Source organism: Crocodylus porosus, unplaced genomic scaffold (genome assembly GCF_001723895.1).
Source record: "Crocodylus porosus isolate Cpor-Errol unplaced genomic scaffold, CroPor_comp1, whole genome shotgun sequence".
Lineage (NCBI taxonomy): Eukaryota > Metazoa > Chordata > Crocodylia > Crocodylidae > Crocodylus > Crocodylus porosus.
This window is the reverse complement of record NW_017728913.1, coordinates 19,401,794-19,422,845: the sequence shown is the minus strand read 5'-3', so window position 1 is coordinate 19,422,845 and position 21,052 is coordinate 19,401,794. Positions and strand designations below refer to the sequence as shown.

The following is a 21,052-nucleotide window of genomic DNA, read 5'->3' as shown; positions in this document are numbered from 1 at the left end:
AAAATACTTTTTAAGAGACATAATGTTTGCCTTTCATCTTTTACTATTTGAAACCCTATAGCAACACCTGCAATTTTCTGCTTTTGAATTCAGTTTTCATTTGCTAGCTTTTCATTTTCATGTGATGCATTATCCATTGAGGTTTGCATGCTATAGCTATGAATTACTGGTGTTTTATGGATGGCAAATGTAAGATCACACTCATCACTTTTCAATGGAGATTTTTTCTTCTAAGCTGTACAGTGAATTCTTCAATCAGAAAGAAGTCTTACTTTTGGGTGGGGCACATCTAGTCTTTTTGTTGCTCTTAACCAAAAACTTGTTTCATGAGGAATAGAGCTGGAACTTATCTAAAAGCACTCTCTGCTTGTAGTGTACAGCTTTCCATCATGAATAAAATGAATAAAATGTAAAGCTATTATTGTTTATTAACTTAGAGAGAGAGCTGTTATTTTAAAATACACTTCTTATGATGCGTTACAGGAAAAAGAGTTGTTTTTGTGCATGCAAACTTAGTGGCATAGCTGCTCAAATCTTGTTAACTGTCATAGATCCATTGAGGTTCATGAACTCACTGGAACTATGATAACTTACACAAAGTGAATGTTTCAACCTGTCTGACAAGGGTGTGATCCTGCAGTTTTTACTTATGCGAGTTACATTTTCATCAGTTGGGCTCTTCAGGTAAGTAAAGACTATGAATGTATATGAAGGTTGCAGAATAACTGCAGCACTAATAAAAGTGTTTTATGTACTTTGCTCTTTTGTTAAAACTGTGTTGAACTCTTCCTGCCTGCTGGAAAAGTTCTGTTGATTATGATATCAGGTACAATTTAAGTGGGAGAAATGTATACTGTTTGTCTTTGCTCACTGGGAAAAAGAGATCTCTGGTTGTAAATCCAGTTTTTCACGTAAAATGAGCCATGGTTCTTACTGGATATGAATGGCATACTCCATCAACATCAACTCATCTTAGATCATCCAGTTTATTTCATGGATGGCAATGGTTGATTCTTTGTAACAGCTAATGAATTTTAAAATGAACATTTTAGGATTCAAAAGAAACCACTCAGTTCGAGTCATATCACACTGCATGTTAAGTGGGCATCCTTTGAAATTTAATTCAGTATTTTTCACTTGTTTTGAGTTGGGGTATTTATTATATATAGACTCTTTACTGAGGTGTCTGTTATAGCTTCTGTAATATGATGATGGAGACTTGCTATTTAAACAAGAACAAATGTTCTGTCAGTTTTTCCACTTGGCTTTTTATTTTCCCCTGTTAGCTTCAGGAATATTTAACATTTTCAGTGTTTTACATGAGGCAGGCATATCAAGTCAAGCATTACTAAAGAGCTGTCAAAAAGAAACATTAGAACAGGAAACTGGAAAGAGAACAGCCCTTCAGTTGTCGAAACAAGGACCTGACATCCAAACAGAAAAATGAATAATTGTTTAAAACCAGGTTTCTTTACTGACAAACATGGTAATGTGGAGAAGTACTGGGGGAGGCATGGGGACAAACAGAGATACAGCCATCTATTCAGCAGAGGTTTAAACTGTGATGAAAAAGCCTCTGTAGCGTTACTTAATATGGCAAAATTCCAGTTTACTACCATACCTATAGGTCAAGTGTCTAACAACATAGCTCTGTCTGTGCTAATATTACAGTCTCTCTCAGAAGCGCGATACTTTTCCGTATCTAAGGTACATAATTCTCCCATCCTTTCTGTGGGTACTGTCAAAGGTCCTATTACACCTTATTATTCCCAGCAGAGATGAATGGCTCTCCCATTCATGAAACTGGAAGCCTTACACACCTCCAGAAGCTTGTCTTTTCCATCTAAGCAAGGCATGCATGCCCGTCCCATTCTCCAAAAAGATGGGGTTACAAGCAGCCTTATATGTTCCTGTCCTGCTGAGATCCAGTTCATTCAGAAGAGATACTTTCCAGGGCATCTAACAGACAATGGCATGAAACTGCCCATCTCACTGGACCACAGAGCCACTACCTCTTACTTGCTGTCCTTCTGACTCATGCAGCTTTCACTTTTGGGTACCCAGCAATCCATCTTCAACAGGAGGGGATGGAGGATGCTCTCAATTCTGCCTACCCTTGGAGGCTAGGCATCTCTCTTGGGAATCCTAAGTTGGGCCCAGAACCTATGTCTTCACCTGCTGGGCAAGTGTCTTAACAATTAGGCTGTTGGGCAGAAGGTGGGCAATAGGACCACCAGGTCAAACCAAACATTAGTCCTTCTCTACGATTATCCTTTGACTAAGAATTCAGAAACTCATTCAGTATTTATGTAGTAGGGTCTTATTGTTGTTGTAGCTGTGATAGTCTGGGCAATATGCAAGAAGTGAGATTTATATTGGACAAATTTTATGCTTGGGAGAAATGTTAAAGAAGTTAAACTGCCTTTACTGGCTTTTACTAGGTTTGTTAAGTATTTTGGATAATGTCTCTTTGCTCTAGAGATTTACTGCCCCTCTTCCCCTTCTTTAAGTAACTATATTAATTTACAGAATGGAGTTAAACAAAAATCATTGCTTTACCTGGTATTTAGCTTAAGCTATAGCTACTTCTTTTCTAGAATGGAGGATGAACAGTTTCCTGAAAACTTGCCTAACATTTCTCCCAACTCTAGTAGATCCCAAAAAATATTACCAAACAATTTTTTCTTCTCAGTATGTATGTACATTCCTAGATAGAAGTGTGACAACATAGGCATCTAACACCACTTATATGAACAGTCCCAAATCTAATGACCTAGGTACCTCTCAGGCTAAAATGGAGATACATAAGGGGACACATAAAATGGAGACACATGTGGGCTGTATTCTGGTTGTTTCACAGGGTGCAGTAGGATAATATTTAGTAACTTGGCTGCCTAAAAGAGAGAAATAAAGAAGTTGAATGAAACTATAACAAACCTCATGGGCCAGAAACTTATGAAATTATATATATTTCATATAAATAAGTAAAAGTGTAATTTTAAATCAGTACAATCACATATATATTTTCTGTGGGTAAGTTTGTAACTTGATGCCTCCCCAACTTTCTCGTCTCTGTAAATTGAGCATATTGGGAATGTGTAGACAAAACAAAATTTCCTGTTTACGTTGACACAACTGCGTTTGTGTTGCATGACCTGGGATTTCCTGCCACTTTAAAGTCCATTTAGCACCATAGACTAACACTACTCATTGACACTGATAGGGCACGTCCAGATGTGTGTGGACATTTGGTTCCCTGGGGACAAGTAACAGCGGCACGCCTTGTCTCTGGGTAAAACCTGTGCCATGTGCATTTTGGCTCATGGCAAGTTAACCTGGGTGACATAGGGGAGGCTTTGGCCAGCTCTGTGCTGGCCCCAACAGCCTTACCTGGGTTCCTGAGGGCCTCCCGGAGCTGCAGCCATAGTGATCCTGCTGGCTGGAGCCTGACCGGCAGCTTCAGCATGGCTCCAAGTAGCCCGGCTCCACTTTTTAGCAGCTCATGCTGCTTGAGTGTGTGCTGCTCCATTTTTTTTTTCCCCATGTTGTTTGCAACATGGAGAACTCTGGACTATGTGGTATGTGGCACTGCAGACATGTTTGCAGCACCACTACTGCATCATCACACTCCTCTGGACGTGCTCATAGTGTCTATTAAAGTGTTTTCAAAAGTGTTATGCTATTTATGTGTTATAAAAAATGTTCTAGTATAATTTTACTAGTAATGCACAACTTGCTTTTGGGGTGAAATCCTGGCTCCACTGATATCTGGGGACTGTGACGCAAGGGTTGGAGCCAGCGGGAGTGGGTGCAGGCAGAACGAGGTGGAGCACCTCAATGTTGACCTGCACAGGACGGCGAGGGATCATCTGGAGAGCTGTCTGGGAACATCAGAGAGACCTGGGGAGACAGAGCGGACCACAGGTGGGAGTGTGGGAATGACGGGGTGCTGAAGAAGTCCTATCAGGGAGAAAAGGACCCCAGGAAAACCCCAGAAGGGCTGCTGTCAAGGTGGATATTGCTACCGGACCCAGATGGGTCATTGAGCAGGTGAGAGAACAGATGTTGAAGTGACAGGAGGGAAAAGACAACCCCCCTTAGAGACCTGGGAAGGGTAGAAGGGAAGCCAGAGGGGCAGGTTGCCTAGTGATTTTGTTAAGGCATTCTTTGGTCATTTTCCCCAGCTATAGGGATACAGGAGGGGAAGTGGGTCCCCAAGTAGTGAGGCTGAGATGGAGTCCCAGAGGTTTTTGGTCATGTCATTACGTTTTCCTTCGAGGGAGGGCTGACGACTAGGCAGACTAGGGATATGAAGCTCCAGATGGGGTGCCCCTGTCACAGAAGGAGGAGGCTGCTAGACGGACATTGCTCCACAGGAGGTGTGAGGCTGGGGTGTAGGGTTGGCGGAGCCCCATGAGTAACCGCTGGGTGAGCCACGGCCAGCGAGCCAAAGGACAACCCCGCATACTGAGGTCCAACAAGTCGTGGCAGGAGAGTGCAGGGTTGAAGACTCGGGCGGAAGACATCAGCTCAGGCGAGAACATGAACCTGTGAGGTGCTTGACGCCAATCACTTGAGCGAGAGCTGCCCAAGTGTAACTGTTCAAGGCCCGGGGCTACACCTTTATTCATACTATCAGCCAGGTGACCAGATTGGCTGACAGCAGGGATGGTACAGGGTTAAATACCAACATGCTTCTCTATCCTACTGTTTTTATACATTAGAAGTGTTTATATCAGCCATGTATCCCTATATATTGCTATTTACTGATGAATTATCTTTATAATTAGCTTTTATGCCTACTGTACCCAGTTTTGTTTATGTCTTTCCTCACGATCAGTCTTGTTTGGTGCCATGCACCTTTACAATTTATTGATTAATAAACTTATTCATGTACAGCATTCCCTACACATGTATTGTTTCAGGTTTGTTCATATCATCCTATGTGCTTTTTATCTACTGTCATAGCTGGTACTGATTCCATCCATCTCAAGATGTTCTTGAACAGATCCCAAAAGGTCTGATTCACTCTTCACAGAACCTCAGGCCCCCATACTTTTTAACTCTTCCTGGCCTGCCTTTTAGCCTACATATGTTCCTTAAGGCTTCAATCTTTTGGTTAATTGCAGTAAAGTAAATAAAGCAAGAATTTTGGACAGTAAGTTGGTAAGCCATAGGCCTCCTATTTCAAGAATTTCTCTCTACCATTCCATGGCATTACATCACCTGGGTGGACATGGTTCTAGATCTTCACTATGTGTTCTGAGCTTTGAGGCAGGAAGACCTTGTTGTCATCTTTCTTAAATTGTAAGGAATGATCATGTTTTTGAAAGGAGATAAAGTAACTGATAGAAACAATCCTTCCTAGTATGATTATATAGGTCAGCAGGTAGATATTTCTATTTAAGTGCAGTGCACTTAAAACCTTTTATTATTTCCTCTGTCAGAATCACACAGAAAATCTCCTCATGATAAATGTCTGTTCCCTAATTCCTTAATCCCAGGCCTTTTTGAAATAATTATTACAAAGTGTGAGGGTCTCATTAATTGTGTTGCATCTTTACAAAAATGTATTGCTCCAGAGCAGTCTTTCCTCTTCTGACCTTCACTTGCACTACTGTTACTCAGCTAAAGGCTTCTTCAGTCAGAAGCTGCACTTCTGATGGTTTCCTGAATTTCCATCCAGTTAAACAAATCCTTTAAATCCATTCATTTCTTCGTAGTTTTACTGCTATGAGTGTTGTCCTCTTGTGACAGATTGAGTATGGTTAACATTGCTGTTAGCAGTTGTAACTATTTTCTACAGAGACCACTCTGAGATAGTGCTCAGTATAAGTGTTTTTATTCACATGCATATGTATGTATGTGAGAAAGTTTGCAGCTGTATATTATAGAGTAGAAATATCTGTTTTATAGTTAAGACTGGAATTAGCTGTCGTTAGCTTTCCTAAAGTTTTCCCTTAAAGGTGAATGATCATGGGAAAATGTTGCATGCTCTATCTTATAATAAGCAGTTTGTAACATTCAGTAAGGGCTTTCAGGTTACTGGTTTTGAAATATATTTTTTCTTCTCTTTTAAAAAAATCTAGACTTTTTCTTATTGTTTAACTAAAAATGCTTGGCTTGGACATTCAAAATATGTGATGTTGAAGAAATCTGTTGTAATATTTTGAATATACAAGAAGTGGATATGTAGGAAAATTATAAAGCTATAAAATGAAAATTTGTAAGACTCCATTCTAAGATAGTCAGGAAAAGATTATCTACAACTTTTATAATAATCTAATAGTGGAGAGAAAGAGACTACATACAGATATTCAAATAATCTGGGAAAATTCTCCCAGGCTTATTCTCCTGGTAGAAAGACTTAGCCAGAGATACCTGAACAGACATTTGAATACTGAGCCCTTAAAAAGCAGAGAGCTTGCAGTGCTAACACTGACACAAAGGGTCCCTTGTGCATACATCTCAGTGGTTTGCAGGCTTCTTTAGTCTGCCTAGTGACAGATGGCAACAGTGCACAGAACAGCCCTTATTGCTGACCCAGTCTGCCTGTGTCTCCCTGCACAATGTGGGGATTGTGAAGGGGGCATGTCCTGTTTCCTGCTTGGCTGGAGCAGTAAAGTCTAGTGAGTGACACGTTGGATTCCCAGTGGGGAGGCAGGGGTAGAAACGCACCTTGGGGTGCTGGAGGACTGTGCTGTTGCTTTTCTCAGAGGAGAACATGTACAGATATTCAGTCTCCCAGGAAAAACTTTCCTGGGAGTGATTTAACTCTTGTTGTTCCCAAGTCATTTTTTTTCTTTTAAAGCAGCCATTTTTGCTCTGAGAAAAAAATCCTAAACACTTGTACAGTCTCTATTGTGTCTCTTGGGAGAGCAGTCCGTAGCCAGAGTTAACATGGAAAAATAAAATTAACCAAGTGCTTGTGTGGTAGGAAAAGTATTGTTACAATAAGTTAAATAACCTTAAAACTAGACAAAGCATTTTGTTCTGAGTAGACCCGAAACAATGTTTACCTTAGTTTGCCAGTGTTTGCCAATATTTGCCTTAGTTTGTCAAAAATCTTTTAAAAATCTTTTAAAGTTTGATCTGAATAAATTAAATTGGCAAGAAATCTTTTCCTGTTTGGACCAGACCAAAAAATCCAAATCTACCTAGCTCTAATCCCTTTACATAATGGAACTTTCAGGGTCCTGGCAGATGTTACATTTGTCACAGACTATATGTGAGTTTTCCATGAAAAATCATAACATACCAGACATTAAAAGAATTGTTCCGAGACAAACATGATGCATTTGCCACCAAAAAGGCACCACAACGGAAGCGTTGGCTGAAACAGCAACTTTGTGGTGCAGAAGTATCCTGTGATATTTTAACATCTGTCCATTTACACAGAGCACAAAGGATCATGGTCAGGTCCCCCACTATTCCTGAATGCACTACCTGGCAGATAAGAGCATGCAGAACAGTACCAATATCTGCCCTAATGGGGACTGCAGGGTGTTGGGCCAATCTGGACCCATTCTGGGCTTAGAAAGAGGGTCTGGGGGAAAAAAAAAAGATTGATCAGGCAGTAGAGCGAGTTGAGGGGTAGCATGGTAAGTCCCTGGCTGGACAGCCAGTCAGTACTGTACTCCACACTTGGCTAAACTCAGGAAATCATGGAGAGAGGAGACACCACAGAACACACTAGCATCGGTTCAACAGCTCCCTCAACTTCTGAGTGTTACCACAGCAAGCTCTTATTGCACCTTTTTTTTTCCATTGAGGGAAGTGGGTCCCTGAATGACTGGCACAGAACAATGTGCAACTTTTCCATTCTGTGACAAAATTCTACAGTTCCTGTCATGGAATGAAAATAGCATCTGCCAGTGCCCTCAGACAGCACTCAGCCAGATACTGCCACTGCATACTGTTGCAGAGAGTTTCTAATCAAAACAACTTTTGATCTAAGATGAGCACTGGCAAAGGAAGCAGGAGGTAACATGCATTTTAAATTCCTTTCTTTAAATTCCTTTCTTTCACTAATTGAGCTTTATAATTCTTTTCACAATTTTGTTCATTAATTAGGGTTTATATTCTGTTCACAAGCTGGAAATAGAAACCAGGTTGCTATCTGAAAGGCACATGTCTGTGCTGCTAAGTCACATTGCCTCAGTAGTGCTACTTTTTCTGAAAAATGAGACTACTTACGCATATTTAGCTTACTACTTCAGTGTGTTCCACTTGCTTCTCCAGTTACTGGTCCACAGAAGATAAGCCATCTACCAAATAGTAGAGAATGGTGCTGAAGGTTTAGGGTAGGGACAGACATTCAAACAGCCTGAGCTCTCAGTCAAAGATTGATTCAATCTTTGCAGGCTAGTCTAACCTGGCTAGACTAAATCAGTTTTGTAACTGGAGAGACATCCCAGTAATGGAGGCACATGCCTGCAGTGGCTCAGGGTAGAAGCCAGGGGGTGCTAGAGCAGCCCTTCCTTCCTTCCACAGCATGGAGCTGGGGTGGGGGTGGGGGGGCATGGCATGGTCAGGCTTGGCAGGACACTATGATTGGCCCAGCAGGGAATTGATAACAGTGTTTATCACCCAATTAAGAAAAGAACAGAAGGACATTACCAGCTACTTTTTTACTCTAGCTGTTGATTAAGCAGGGACCATAGCAAGCATGTGGTCTCCTAACTAATAGACAGACACCTCCGCAGAAAGGCAGAGGGGAGGGGAGAATTCTTGCTTAGCAGGGAGTGGTGAGGGAGAAGGTGGGGGGGTGCAGAGCAGAGAGGAGGGGCCAGCCCTGCTGTGTAGCAGAGAGCCCAGCCCAGAGAGCATGCTGGGATGCTGGTGGGGTCTGGTTTATCTGAAAGCAGCAAGGGGTCTGGGACAGACATTGCATAAACCGGTTTGACCCAAATCAGCTAAGTCTGGTGCTACATTCAACCAGGTTTATCTCAAACTCATCTATGTGCACTGAACATCTGTTCTGTTACAGGTTTAAACCAGTTTCTGATCACTTAAACCACTTTATGTGTAATGTCTGTGCCTAGCCTTAGGGTTCAAATCCTTCTGGGGAAGGACAGGGCTGTTACAGTTGCGCATAACAGAATTAGCGAGAAAGCAAAGTCCGGAATTGTTGAGGACTGTGGCCTATCCACTCTGCTATGCTGCCTCCACAGTACTATCAGCCCAAGAGTAGGTGCCGTATTGTTGTCTTCTGGATTCTGGGTGCTTTTATGTCACCCCATATAAATTAGGGATCAGTTAATGTGAAAAAGAGAAGCTTTTAGCAGAGCAGTTTTAACATCAGTTAATTCAGCTTTTAGCAAACCTATAAATAGGACTGCCTTCGAGGAGGCTAGTAAACACACCTGTTGAACATCCATTGTATGGCAGCACCGTGGAATGGGAGACCAGTGGAGGATAAGGGCACCAATAAATCAATCCAACATCAGGATCAGGGACTGACGTCAATCAATGAGTTAAACAGGAATAAAATTGTGAGTTATTCTGAAAAAAATATATTAAAAAGACTTGTTGTAATTAAGCAGGTCACATAAAATCTTATGGTTGGTGAACCATTAAACTAAAACTATGTTTATGCAATATTTTTGTAACTCAATAAGAAAAAAATACTTTTTTCTCAGTCGCTGGAGCCAGCTAGCCGGAATAATCCATCCACTGTCAGTTTAGTGGTTATTACATGATCACAAAATCTACGTTTGTATATGCTTTTTAAATAAGTATCCTTGCTTTTATATGGAGATCCTAACAACTGAGAAGACTCCTCTTTCCCATTTTGGAACTTCTGTTATGAGCAGTTTGTGGAAGAGCTCACAAAGTTGCTTCCAGTATAGTAATTATTTTGAAACTAGAGGAAGGACTTCAGATTTAGAAAACTAATATTTTAAATAAAGAAAAAGTAATTTGAAGGAAGTGGCAGAGCATGATAACAAATTCAAGTTAAGCTTTTTCTTCTTTAATTAATCCCACTGTAAAACTAGAAGGCAAAATTGTGCAAGTTAAAAATATGTCAGTCCATCTTCAGAGTCATTGAATTGGCTATAATTGTATTTTTATTTAACTAGTTCATGCAGGGCAACATTTATTTACATGCCCAAGCACTCAAAAGCTACAGTAAAGATTGCATATGAAGTCCTGAATCTGTACTCTTATGCATGTGCATTATGATTTATGCTATAATGACAGGATTGCATAGAATTTCTCAAAAAATACAGTATCTTATTATACAATTTCTGTTTACAACCTTATATATGTGTTAATTTTTGTACTTAAATTTATTTGATTTATCAAAATGGTTCTTTATTAGCTGTTTAGGACTGGACGGGACATCTTTGGCTGTTGAGTCCATTTCCTCCTATCAGAAGCAATCATCTCATATATTATATCTCAAAACCAGTTGGGTTGTTTGTCATTGCATTAGCAGAGCCCAGGAAATGTGCTCATTGCCTCTGCTTTTTCCTTTCTGTAGCAAGTTTAGGGTGCTCCTGAAGTGTATGATTTTACACCTTCTGATTGTCTGAGGGTGTGAAGTGATAAGGTGTGGGACTCCTTAGTTAAATGGTTGCCATACAAACTAGGGACTGGACTTAATGACCTAGGAAGTCCCTGCTCTTACTAGAATTTTATTCCTCTTTAATTTAATCTTTCTTGTAAATTCCAGACTAAATTTATATGTATCCCAATTGTTTTTTGATGTTATCATTTAGCTGAGTAGTCCTTTTCATTCTGTCATGTTAAGAGAATCATCATTTCACCTCTCTACCTTCATTTTTCTAGGTTAAACAACAAGCAATAATAGTCTTCTCAGAATAATTTTTAATCATGCTTCTTTGCACCCTTCCATGCATATGTTCTAATTAGAATTCTTCATCCTTGTACTCGGTAGTCTAAACAAATGCTCGTTATTATCTTGCACAATGGGACTGATGCTTCCCTATTTCTAATGAAATTATCCTGTCTGGTACATTTGAAAAGTTTAATCCCACTATATCTTAGAAACTCATTTTCTTTTATCACAGAAATGAAAGGTAGTTAGATGTGTTATTCTGAAGTCAGGCAGATGGCAGAGCAGGGACAATCAGAGATGCATAAGCTTTAGTGAACCCAAGCCCACTTAATCAGATATTAATACAACTAGCAAACTGCCCATCAAGAATGACCAGGCCAGGGGGAAGAAACACTGCCTCCCAGGAGCAGGGTGGGGGGAAGCTTGCACGTGGTAGTGGCCGCTGCCACCCACTGCCCCGCGCTGCTGCCGCTACATGTCCAATCATTTGCCACACCTCCCCCACTCTGCATCCAGCTCCCTGCTGTCCCCCTTCCCCCCCATTCTGCATCTGCCTGGCCCACCCTGCTGAAGCCATTTCCCACCTGTCATTCCTGACAGTACTGGCTAGAGCCATGCCCCACTGGGAGCCATGCCCCGGCACTAGCACCCTGACCTCCCCACCTGCTGCTGCTGGGGCTGCACACCATGGGGGGGGGCTGCCTGTTGCCTTGGCCATGCCCCCCCCCCCAAGTGCGTTACGGACAGATAGACAGACACAGAAACAGACAGACGGACTAAGCCTAGATAGACAGATAGATGTTGAATTAGGGAAAAAATTGTGAAAACATTTAGTTTGTTCATAAGGTACATCTCTACCCTGCTTTTCACAGCAGTATCACATCAGTTGCTAATTGTTGCTAAGAGTTGCACTGTGAGTGACTAACACCCAGGTCTGTCGTCTTTTCTGATTTTTCTGACTGATGAGCTCCTTGCATTTTCATATATCTGAGCTGAAAAGAATGAAAAATCCAAATATATTTTGGTTGGTTCTGAACATCGCGTATCTTTCTCCACTCATGATCTTTATTTAACTGTGTTGCTGTCCTAGCATATTAGCTATTCTTAGCTGCATTAGGAATTCTAGTTCCTTCCTTTTGTTGCTCAGGATAATTTGTATGCGAACATCTCAGTTGTCTTTCTCTGGTATCACACAATTTCTCTAGCTGGATTATGTCCTAGAGCTTGAATCTTTTTAATTGGAAAAACTTGAGTCTTTGGCTAGATACACACAGTCAAAAGGCCCAAGGCTGAATTGATTCAGTTTTTGCAGGTTAGTCTAAACTGCACAGATTAAATTGAAACACAAGTGAACAGATACTTAGCTTTGATTCAGGAAATGCAGCCACATGCCTGCGGTGACTTAGGCCAGAAGCCAGGGGTGCTATAGCATGGCTATCTGGCTGTTTGTTCACTTCCTCCTCTTCCTGTTGACCCCAAGTTCTCTGGGATTTGCAGTCCAGAATCACAGAAGCAGGACTCTGCAGGGTTGCCCATCATTTCCTTTTCCTGTTTCCAGGTGCCTTTGGGATCTGTAGTCCACAGTTGCAGCCAGCAGTAAATTTGAGCAGGGGAAGAGGTGTTTAACCCCCTCCCTGGCCCCAGATCCGAGCTGGGGTTTGCCTGGGGGGGGGCATTCCCCCTGCCCACATAGCCTGGGCTGCATCCCCAGCTGGGCTTGCCCCTCTATACCCTTGTCAGTCAGCCCTCACTTCTCCAGCTATGGAGCAGAGGGGTGGGGCCTGCCCTTCCCTCTGGAGCAGACCAGCATAGCCTAGCCCAGGGCTGGAAAGCATACTGGGAGACTGTGATTTAACTTGAACGAGGAAGCAGCCTGAGAAAAAAGTTTCATAAACTGGTTTGACCCAATTCAGTTAAGTATGATACTATATTCAGCCAGGCTTATCTTAAACCAGTGTCAGACATTTTGAAAATGGTTTATGTGCATGGAACCGCTGTTCTGTTACAGGTTTAAGCCAGTTTCTGATCACTTACACTGGTTCATGTGTTACTTTTGTCCATAGCCAAACTTTAGATGATGAGACCAAACTTTAGATGATGAACTTCAGTTAGATGGTTGTCATCTTCTATCCATTACAGCAGACTCCCAACAGGATACTTTGCAGTCTCAGGTCTATACCTTGTATCCTCACTCCTGGCAGATAGGCCAGTTCTCTGGTTCTGCTCTAATGGCAGATCTGTCTCTCGTTTTTAGTAATCTAGAAATCCTTCCTGGTGTTACTATGAATCTCAGGTTCCCTAACATCTTCCTTTGTCTGTAGATGATTTTGTCTTTTCTCTCTCTCTCTCTCTCTCTCTCTCTCTCCCCCCTCTCCCCTCTGTATTTCAGCCTTAATTTTCTTTGAGATCGTGTCACTGGCTATCCATTCTTGTCTTCATTTTTGCTACCCCATCTTTTCCATGTTTCTCCTCATTCTTCAGTGAAAAACCCCCAAAATTTCTAAAATGTAATTATCTTCTATTCACATTGTCCTTCTAGTTACAGCCATTCATCAATCCCTGCTAGTCCAGTAGTCTGCTCTCCAGGTCCTTCTGTTCACTGGGTATCATCATAGCTGTAATGGTCTGTGCAGGACACTTCCTGCCATCGTATCTGTCTGAACCCCATCATTGCCTCTAGCTGCATTAAGTTTCAGAAGTGCCCCAATGACTTACAAGGCCAAGACTCCCTTTTCAGAAGTGATTTAGGCACTTAGGCATTGGTGGGAATTAGGCTCCTGAATCACACAAGTGCTCTGGAATTTTTTGCCCTTTGATAGCAAGAACTGCAGAGGGACTGACTGAAGAGGCACCATGCAGTTTCTTGCTTCAGTAATGCCTTCACCTACATACACATGTATACTTATTTTTGTTGGGTGGCTGTATCAGGCACAATGTCACCCTTGATGGAGTATGTTAGTTGAGGCACTTAGAAGCATAATGTATGGAGTACTTTTTTTGTCAGAGTTTTCAGATTTGTCAAAATCTAAATGTTCTGCAAGAGCATTTAAATTCTGATGAAACTGTCAGAAACTAGGCATGTTTCCATTGTAAAAATACTTGGTTTCCTGCCAGTTCACCTGCCTGCCTTCTTGGAAGCTTGTCTCATAAACTGACAAGTTGGGAGCCTGGAAACTCTGGCAGCTTCATCTCCTAAGTTTCCAAGCTCATTGCTCTTCAGCAGCTTGGGCTTTTGGGAATTTGTAAGGCTTCCATCTCCTTAGCAGTCAACTTAGGATGTGCAGCTTTGGAGCTTCTAGGCACCCCAGCTCACAGTAGTTCCATTTTATGGAGTATTGGAAATTTTTGGTTTAATTCCAGTAATTATGTACCTCAGTGTAGTGTAAAGGATGCTTTGGGATAATTTTTAAGAATTGTAAGTAATGAGATGTGTATGTTTGACATTCTTATGTCTTGTCCATGTTGTCTATTTATGTACTCCTTTTGTAAATGTTTATAAATGAAGGTAGTCCAGTTTATTGAATAGGGATACTTAGATTAATAAAGTTACAAGTCTGTGTAAGAATTTGCAGAACTATGGCTGAAAGAGGTACAGAGTCTTTCTACATATATGTTCAGGGCATCTGGGGAAGTTATAGTGCACAGAGACAGTGGCAACTTCTGACTGCTAATGCAACCCCCCAGTCCAATTGTGTGGCTGAGCTATCAGCTGCTATCTTCTCCCTAAATCAGCACCAGGGGCTACTGCCCTAGTTGTCCTGCCTTAGTTCTGCTACTAGTTTAGTGCCTAGTATTAGTTGGGGTCCTGACTGAGGTTTTTAAACACTAGCATAATAAAAATACTCAACAATGATTGATGATACATTCTCTCTATCAGAGGTATGTACTGTAATTCTGGACTTATTGAAGCACTTGCACACATTTTCATGTCCCATTGATTGCAATGGAACATAAGCAAGTACTTAATCTTGAAGTGAGGCTTAATTAGATGTTTATTATACATTTGTTTCAACTAGCAAAACAGTCTTCCATATATAGATATATATTAAATTCAGAGGATGAGTCAGCTGAATGTGTATATCTGTGCAGGAGAGCCTTTCTTAGATGAAACCAGAGATACCATGAAGTCTGTGTCCATTTCCTAAAAGCATAAGTGAGGGAAAATATCCATATTTGTTAACTGAAGGTTCAGATAAGTGGTGTTTAAAATAGAGATGAAGATCACAGCTCCCCATGTAATAATACAAAAATGCACTGGTGGAATGTACTCCACTACAGAGGAGTTTCTTTCAATAAATTTAGACTAGCAAACATACAGTTAGCTCCATGTGTTTTTGTGTGACTATACTCTGCTAGCTAGTTGACAGTATTGGCTAGTGCAGTAATTATTTAGCTATAGATGAACTCTAAAATTTAATTTCAGAATAAAAAAATCTCTTAATCTGAGCTAGAAATAAATGACCACCTGATTTTAATCAAGGATGCTATAACAACTTACTGAATTTCCAGAGGAATGGACTTGTTTTAAGACACTCTAGAAGAGCAAGACTGTTTTCCTTAATTCTTTTTTTTCTTTATTGTATGACACCATTAAACTGAGTCTGCTTTGTTGCAAGTAAATTTTGTACCTTAAAAACCAAATGCTAATGCTCAGTTGCAACAAAGATGAAGGATGCATAATTACCTGAAAAGATAGGTTTAGTGTCATGGTAATTATTTTCTCATTTGCATAACTAACTAGTGAGTGTAATTGGGTTAATTAGGCTGCAGAACAATCTTGTGATTCTACTGTATCAGATTTGCAAAATTCCAGATAGAAAATCCCACTTGGAATCCAGTGTGGGCAGCATGCTGATACTACACAGAAACGTTAGTGCATATACAGGATATGCCACATTTATCCCAGGGAAATAAAATTGAATTTAACAATTCAGTAATTCTCCAAGGATAGGAAAACAAATACATTTCATACCCTACACTTTCCAGCTTGTCAACTTCCACACAACTTGCCATTCACTTTGAATTGCATTTTCCCTACTGTAATGTACCAGCAAGTAAGCGGCCATTTTTTTTATTTACAAAGACTGAATGATTATACCAATGGAAGTCCAAAAACACTAGCATTACTCAACTGTTTATCACTGTTTATCACATCTTACAATCTCTAGGTATGGAAAAAATGAAGATACATTATGGTATGACATACTGTAAATATAATTGTGCAGTTTGGAAACCTTGGAAGGGAATTACTCTATGTTGCTATGGTTCAGCTCCCTTACTGGTTGTTTCTATATCAGGTAGCTTTTAGAATAATAGGTGAAGCATAGTCAAAGTCATTGAAATAATACGTTTAATTCATTGTATTTATTCTGAGTCCCTCATGTTATCTGGAATTATTGGTTTGCATCCCAGCAGGATTGATTTGCCCTTCATTTTTCCAACGCTGATAAATTGAGTTTCTGGTGAGTTACTGTTGGGGGGGGGGGTGAATTTTTTGAGACCTTAAAATGACATTTCTATCTGTTCTTCAGAGAAATTAAGAAACCTCTCACAACATTTCAGTAAAAAGTTGGGGTTTGCTCTGGTACTCTTGGACCATTTTTTCTTTTCGATTTGTTGCATAGTGCTCTTTATGTGTCCATTCACCTGCCTTTTTTTTCTTTCTTTTTTTTTGGTTTGAATACAATTTGAATAATTTGGGATTGCAAACTGTATAAATGAAAGGGAATTTTTTTTCTTCATGTACAGCACTTTACCAAAGTTTACATTCTTTATTTCATTGTAAAGTCTCTTACCCCTTATAAGTCATGAAGTATAGAAACTCTGGCTTTGGATAAAGGGTGTTGTGGTGAATGTGAATCATGATGCAGTGTAGCTTTCCTCATAAAATGATTTTTATGTGATTAGCTATAGAAGCTAACTTTCAGGTAAGATAATTCCTTCATACACATTTCTTACATTAAGAAATATATAACATTCCCAAGCTATGTACCATTTTACCCAATTTCACTTCATTCATGAAAAGGATTAAATGTCCTCCATTTGTAAAAGATTGTACAGCACAGCAAAGAATGCTGTATCTGTATCTTAATGGAAACAACAGTACCCAGAAGGATTATTGGTGCCAGTTTCTCAGTTATAATGTTGGGACAGTAATACAAAGTATTCCCAAGTGATTTTTCCAGGCCCTGCATCTTACAAAGGACTGCTGATATTATTGTACCATGTTGTATACTTTTACTAAGCCAGTCTTCTTACTGAGGAGTGAGCTAGTATCAAACAGAGATGGCTCTTCCAGGTTGGCTATCATGTTTTACTTGTACTGAAAAAACTGATGAAAGAATTAGTGAAATGTTGTTCAGCTTTACAACCTGCTAGATAGACTTGCATGTTCAAGGCATAAATACATATTTGAAACATATTTTAAAGTCCTCAGAATTTCAAGGAAATATGTTTAGCAGGGAGAGTGACTATACAAGAACATGCATCTAACTTCCAAATGCTAGCTTGGGTAGACTATGTTTGGCCCTTTCTTCATTTCCAGTCCCAGTGTTACACTTTTTACACTGAATATTTGGAGACAGACTGACTGCTTCTTACAAGAAAACCTATATTCACTCGTATACATTGGGTGTTTATAAATGTATATGTATAAATAAGCACAAACAAAAGTGTGTTATTTATTTTCTACTCATTTTTCTTTAGTCTCTCATTTAAAACGTAACAGCCACTTTATGTAATCAGACAACTGGCATCTGTGGCATGGATGTTATTTTAAATGTAGGATCACACTGGTTACTTAAAAAAAAAAAAAAAAAGGCTAACCGATCTCAGCAGAGCTTAAAGATTCCCATCCTGACCCTTCACAACATTTGAAGCTAAAATTAATTTTAACAGTTTTTAATTTTGTCCATAAAATTCTTGGATTCATTTGAAAGCTGGGTATTTGGAAATGCACACAACTCTAGGTTATATAGTATAGATTTATATGTGCTAAAACAAAGAGGGGGTTACTAGATGAGAATCTGCTTGCTATCTGTGAAGATGAGTTTTAATAAATTAGGAAACCAGACAGGGCCAAGTAATTAACCTGTCTGCCTGAAAAGGTGAAAGGGGTTATTTTCATTTTAGCTCAGTGAAGCCTTCTGTTCCATTGTACACACAGTTAATTTAAACGCATACATTGTCATCCAAGCTTTCCCATTACAAAGAGCAATAAAGAAGCAATTTGAATTCACGGTTTACTACTGCCAAGAATAATACCAACAGGGAAATGCAAAGGGACAGCATTCAAGGAAAGAGCAGAGGTATAAAATACCTCAGGTAATCCAAAATGTTTCAGTTTAAACCAGACACTTCTGAGGTTATTCTTTCCTCAACTCATCCCATTGCCCTTACAGGCGCTGGGGATTGAGGTACACGATAGATATTCAATAACTTTTCCAGTATTGCCCAGGAAATCTGTGGCAGATTCAGGAACTGCCCCCCAGTTCTCCTGCAGTTCAATGCCAATCTTTCTAGTAATGGAGTACCTGGAACTGAACAAAATATGCTAGCAGAATTTGCACTGGAACTAGAGTTATTTCTTCCCTCCTCCAACCAGGAAGAAGTACTTTAGATACATATCCCAAATTATTTTAGACTTTTTTTGCAGGCACACTGCATTGCATACTCATTCCTACCTTTAATTAACTTATTTCTCTTGTGATAATGTTTAAAAGTTCCATCAGGGTCATGTTTCCACCACTGTGAGATGCAGGGGAAGCGAAAACAACATCAGTCTGGTTATACAATTCCCTTTGAAAGCTGCCACTGACTTTACAAGAATCAGCTGATAACAAGAACCTGTCGGCTTCCTATCACAGGTTTCCTGTGGGTAGTTTAGATAAAAGAAGGTCTGTTAAGACCATTGCTCTCCTCATCTTTCTAAGTCCTCTACTGTCCATAATCTCACCAAAAAAAATTGTTGTTGATTTCTTTGAATTTTTTATAGAATGGGATCCAGACAGACTGGAGATTTCTGTAAACCTTAGGCCAGTGTCTCTTCTCCACTGGGCCAAGAAAACTGGAGTTACTACTCAGCAACCTTTGGCTGTTCTCCCTAAAAAGTCAACCACAAGGTGGAGTAGCTGAAATGGGGCAGGGGATTATATAAACTGAGTAATTATTACTAAATTACTATACCTAACTACAGTTTAGTTTGGAAATTATACACTTGCTGCCTTTCATGAGAAGAGCTTAGAAGTTTCCCTTCACAACCATTGTACAACTGCAGGCTTGTGTCTTCAGGTGCTTCAGTCAAGGATCAGGTGAAAGTAAGAGATCAGGCAATAGCAGAATGTGCACATTTTGCATAGAAGATATTAATCCAAGCTTGTCACATGCCTAGAAGGTAAAACTACCTAGAAGCAAGGTTATGCATTATTTCACTGTGGGTCTGTATGGAGAAGAAACAGGCTGGTGGAAATGAGCAGAGCAGAACAGGCTGGGTGGAAACAGTGGTAAAATGTTCTGTGCAGGTACATTCCCTCAGGCCAGGACTATATACTCAGAGTCTGCCTAGGTTGGAAGGGATGATTTTAGCCACTAAAATTTAGGAGTACAACTTGGCAAACTTAACTAATTTAAACTAATATTCAGGAAACAATATTTCCTGAAACTGAAATAATTGGATTTTGGTTTTATTATGAAAACCTGAGTTTACTTAATCATGTTTGACATTTGTTTTCTCTGGGTGATATTATTTCAAAATGTGCTAATTGCTTCTTGTAATCTCTATAATCTATAAATATTAATGCTCATGCAATGTTAATAACAGCTGATAAAAACAAAATGCAAAAAAATGAGCAATTCAATTAATCAATTTAAATTGATTTCATGACTACATAGATAATTGCTAAATTGTCAAAACACCAATAATGGTTCCTGTTGAACTATAGTATGTGATAGATTGAATATTTTATGTAGACTAAATAAGATTATGTGATTTCTTTACCAAAATATTTAAGACCGTTTCATTTGAAGTCAGGGAAATAATACAATTAAAGAGACCCTTCAATTTAAGGGAAAATTAAAGGGCCGAGATGATTGATATGTGCAAAATTTGACCAACATTTTAAATTATTTTCTGACCCTTTTTTCTTGTAAATTACATGCAATAATTAATTTATGTTTATTTTTTCAGAACAATTAAAATAGAGATAAAATTAATTACTGCAGGCCAGAATGTTTCTGCATTCCTGTAACAAAAACTGGGTGTACATGTTAAAGAACAGGTTAAACTGGATTCTATTTTCAAGCTTTCAGGTGGTTATTATATCTTTGGATATTAAAGTTTATTAAAAATATTGAAAATATTTCAGTACTCTCCTTTTAAGGACTGAGAAGTTTATATTTAATTCATCAGCCTCATACTCTCTAGTCTGTTGTGTTTCCTTCTTTAAAATCATTATATGTCACAGAGAGATGGTCTCAAAGAACTTCCCTGGACCCCAGGGGAGTAATCTTGTACCCATTGATCAGCCCCACATTTTATTTTACCCTCTAAGGTGATATTTCAAAGTGCCTTGCTTACAGTTCAGATGTAATTACTAACATCTGGTCCTACTGATTTCAGCACATCTCTTCTTCTTGGCTTTGCAGTAGCATCATTCAAGTTCCAGGCATTCTGTTTAGAACTTGACTTTTATTGTTCATTTAGTAGAGATGAGACAAACCTGAAGCAGTTTGGCTATCTGAAAAAAGAAGATGCCTGGCAGCTGTCTACAGACGAGAGCACCTGGTGATGGTACAGAGAAAACTTCATACCGATACTGTATTAAAATTACAGAGAAACTTATAAGGGATGCCAAGGGTGCAGTAGGAGGTTTATATTTTCATTGAAATTATTATTTTTTTATTTTTGTTAAAATCTATTTTTTTTTCCCCCTCGTATAAGCTTGACTCTGGATTAATTATTAAGATAACAGAATCCCAAGTGCTTGCCTCTGAACCATGTCCTCTCACAGTACATTAATAACGTTGTATTATACAGGTGCTTTTCTGACATACCACATGCAGATATCCCCACTGTGATTTCATTTAATAGTTATGACGTACAAATAGCAGCCAAAAAAATTCTGTGTACAAACTAACACAAGTAAGCATTTCCATATCTTCACATTCTGGATATTTAAATATGAATAGGCATGTAGAGCATTTCAGTATTGTGTCAAAGTAGCTGTAACCTGCAATAGAGTAATTATATAT

At 39.5% G+C, this 21,052-nt stretch overlaps 1 protein-coding gene and 1 long non-coding RNA gene across 5 annotated transcripts in view; both read left to right on the top strand.

Moving 5' to 3' along the window:
• MARCH1 (membrane associated ring-CH-type finger 1) overlaps positions 1-21,052 on the top strand; it is a 434,512-nt gene that overhangs the window by 262,424 nt on the left and 151,036 nt on the right. The window lies entirely within an intron of this gene.
• The window catches only part of LOC109309723, a 4,034-nt gene continuing 3,353 nt past the window's right edge, over positions 20,372-21,052 (top strand). Inside the window, exon 1 of the long non-coding RNA XR_002101017.1 lies at positions 20,372-20,657. This is a non-coding gene — a long non-coding RNA (uncharacterized LOC109309723). The remainder of the gene's footprint in view (positions 20,658-21,052) is intronic.